Source organism: Cupressus sempervirens, chromosome 7, assembly GCF_028749045.1.
Source record: "Cupressus sempervirens isolate cs-2001-9-10 chromosome 7, ASM2874904v1, whole genome shotgun sequence".
Classification (NCBI taxonomy): domain Eukaryota; kingdom Viridiplantae; phylum Streptophyta; class Pinopsida; order Cupressales; family Cupressaceae; genus Cupressus; species Cupressus sempervirens.
This window is the reverse complement of record NC_143124.1, coordinates 268309918-268313404: the sequence shown is the minus strand read 5'-3', so window position 1 is coordinate 268313404 and position 3487 is coordinate 268309918.

The window sequence follows — 3487 nt, the reverse complement described above, 5'->3', positions numbered from 1 at the left end:
TTGCCCAAATATACTACTTTAAAAATCTTCCTCAGGAGCAGCACAATTTTGGCGCTTACTTCTCCGAGGTCAAGTAGGGAGGCTAGAAATTGTGACGTAATGTCACTATTGATATGATACTAATTCTCATTCTTCAAAAACTCACGTCCCAGAACCATTTTGACAGCAGCAATAAAAAACATCACACCAGAGCATGGAACAACCTCATTGCAAATTGACAAGATGTTTTCCTCAGGAAAATGACTTAGAAAGGCCTTCTGCTCCTCTTCCTAAGTGCATCTCAGACGAATAGGGTTGTCCATCTTTACTGCAAAGTTCAAAATGAGATGAGCAATGATGAAAGAAGTAGCTCAATCGCCTATAAATAAGCTTGGTGGGTAGGGTGCCAGGGATTTTTTTTTTTCATCCAACTGCCAATTCAATTACATTAAATTAGCAAATATTCTCAAATCTTGAACATAATTGCAAGTATGTGCCGAAAAGACCAATTGTAATTAAAGACTAACACCGTCCATTGTCTTGTAATGTGTGTGAAGCTGCTTAACCGATGGAAAATGCCAATTGTAATTAAGACTAATAGTACTACTACTAGTGGGCTGTGGCATGTCCTGTAATGTGTGCAAAGCCTCTTAGCCGATGGAAAAGGCCAATTGTAAATTGTAATTAATAGTGAAAAGACATCAATATACTATCTCCTACAACTTAAGTGATAGACGTTGGATAAAATGTGTCACCATTCTGGACACTTGAACAAGGTTGAGGCTTCATTCTAGATGTTTGGTCCCAAAATAAACCTTCAACTATTGATATATTATCATCGAACGGTAGTCTGAATCATGTAATTAATATTCTTTATGTAATTAATGTTGATAATTTAAATAACTCTAGCTTTGTTCATTTTAAATTTTAAATTTTTGTCTATAATCTACATGTAATTAATGTTTATCATTTCAATCATCCGAGCTTTGTTCATTTTGCATTGGTAATAATAACAAGTGCCACATAGTGGCATGTATTTGTCATTATAGTTATAATTTAATTAGTAATTAGAAATATAAGTTCAATTTATAAATTGTCAATTTAAAGTAAAAAATAAAATGCTCTCAAGTTACACTTGCGAATTATAAAATTTGTAAAAAATTGTAAATTTTTATCATATAACACATTTGAATCTTGGTTAGATAATAGATTAACAAATAATCATTTTAATTATTTTTCAAAAGTAAAAGTCATTTGACTAAATTTTAATGATAGTATTTTATATCTTTACTATAAAATTTTGTTTTTGTTTTTTACCTAATTGAATATTTCTAATTTCAAATTAGTTAGAGAACCAAATAAATATGCAATACTTGCTAAAATGTTTCCTTTATTATTAAAGATATATTTTTACTTTTCCTTTCATGCAGTTATACAGTATAAACCCATGATCAAAATGTGTATACTATTAAAAATATATTAAGGATATTTAACTAATTAAACTTAATACAACATTTATCTCAAAATTAGGGGTGATTGTCAAATTTCAAGCCTCACACTAAGTAATTCACTGTTGGGAGGTTATAAATAGAACATGTTTTTAATTTAAGAGATCAATAAATTTTATTTTATAATATCCTTTTAAAATTGATATGTTCTATCAATATAAAATATTTAAATATGTAAAAATAATAGTTTATTTGTTGATAACAATTTAAAAGTACTTCATCAATGTTTTGATAGGAGTATTTGTACTTCATTAATTTTATGAGTTTTTCAAAATCTATATTAAAAATTGGTTCAATTAAAATTTTAAATTTAATTTTTTTAATAATAGTAAAGTTGGTGTTGCTCACTTAATTGTACATTTTTTTAAAAAGATACTTTAGTCTATTTTATTTTGCACTCATCAATCAAGTTGTATGCAAAATAGAAAAGATAAATCTATAAACTAATATTTACTCCAAAAATTCTTCCTAAAGAAAAGAAAGATGGAGGAAGTCTCCATAAAAAGGTGCCCTATAAGAGTAAACAAAATCAACCAATAAAATTTGAGAAAAATAATTTCTACAACATATAAAATTGATAGATTAATAATAAAACTTTACAAATATTTAAATGTTCTAAAAATACTAATATATAATTGGTGGAAACTAATTAAACTAATTGAGTAATAGGAGAGAGTGAATGCAATAGTATATTGCCTACGGAAAATACAATAAGATATCTTTCAGCTTATTATATATAGTTATAGATAAACTAAACTATAATGGTATTGGTAACTATCGATAAAAAATTGTCAGAAAGTAGTTGTACAATTTGGAAAGTGGTGTGGTTAGTGGTAGTGTACTAGTGAAAGAATGTAGCTATCACTGACATGGAATTTAATTCTTTTCGGGTACACTGTACTCCGCAGACAACTTACCTTGATACGTGTCAACATTCTAGTGACTACCTTGACAATTCTTCTTCCTTCAAGAAATGTTGGTCAAAATTAAACCTTCGCCATTGATCTTGGATCATCAAACGGTCCGAGTTCTCAAATAATACATTTAACATAATTACAGTGGTAGTGGCAAAGATTATGCTTCCATAATGTACGATCAAACAACCACATCTTTAAACTATCACTTACCAATTGCCAATAATTTATGTAAGTTGGTATGTTAGGTTAGGCTACCTATTTCCAATCTTTTGAAAATAGCCATACCAACTATAACTTTCTTAAAACCATTTGCCATAACAAATAAATTAATTCAATTATTTGGAAAATAATTTTGCCATTTTTTTATAAAAAAGGTATCGGTTATTAAAATATTTGCCAACCAATATCCATATTTCAAAACATAATTTGCCATCAATATTAATAATTTTATTATAAACAAAAATTATAATCGCCATTATTTTATAAAAATTGTCTAAACTATTAAAAAATTTGCCACCAAATATCCATTGATTGACGCATAATTTGCCAACACTATTAATTTTTTTTTCACCCAAATGACATGTGATTCACCACAATTTTATAACTTGCTAAGTAGGAAAGCTTAAGCTTGGATGAATAAACAAGTTTAATAGGCTTACTTTCCTTAATGAAAACGTTTTAATTGGACATTTGGACCTTGAATAATTGATTCACCCTCCCTTTGAGTTATTCTAAAGCATATCTAACACTAGCTTTCTAGTGATATCTCATTTTTAGAAAATGGAGTCTGTATGCCTGAGATATAAGCAAAAATGTGAAGTTAGGTCCACACAAAGCCTAAAGAGGTGACAGTATATGTTGATACAGTGTGACATGGCATTGATGTTAGCATGTAATGAGCCCAAATTTAATGGGAAAATGGTTGTCAAGGAAAAAAATCTTGAAAACAGTTCCCTTTAGGAAAAAATATCCAACCATTGGAAATAAATCGAAAAACCAAGGGCTGGTGTTGGATTAAAAAATTAGTCACCAAAAAGCATGTGGAAAAATAGTTTTAATAAAAAAATCTCCAAACCACAAAAC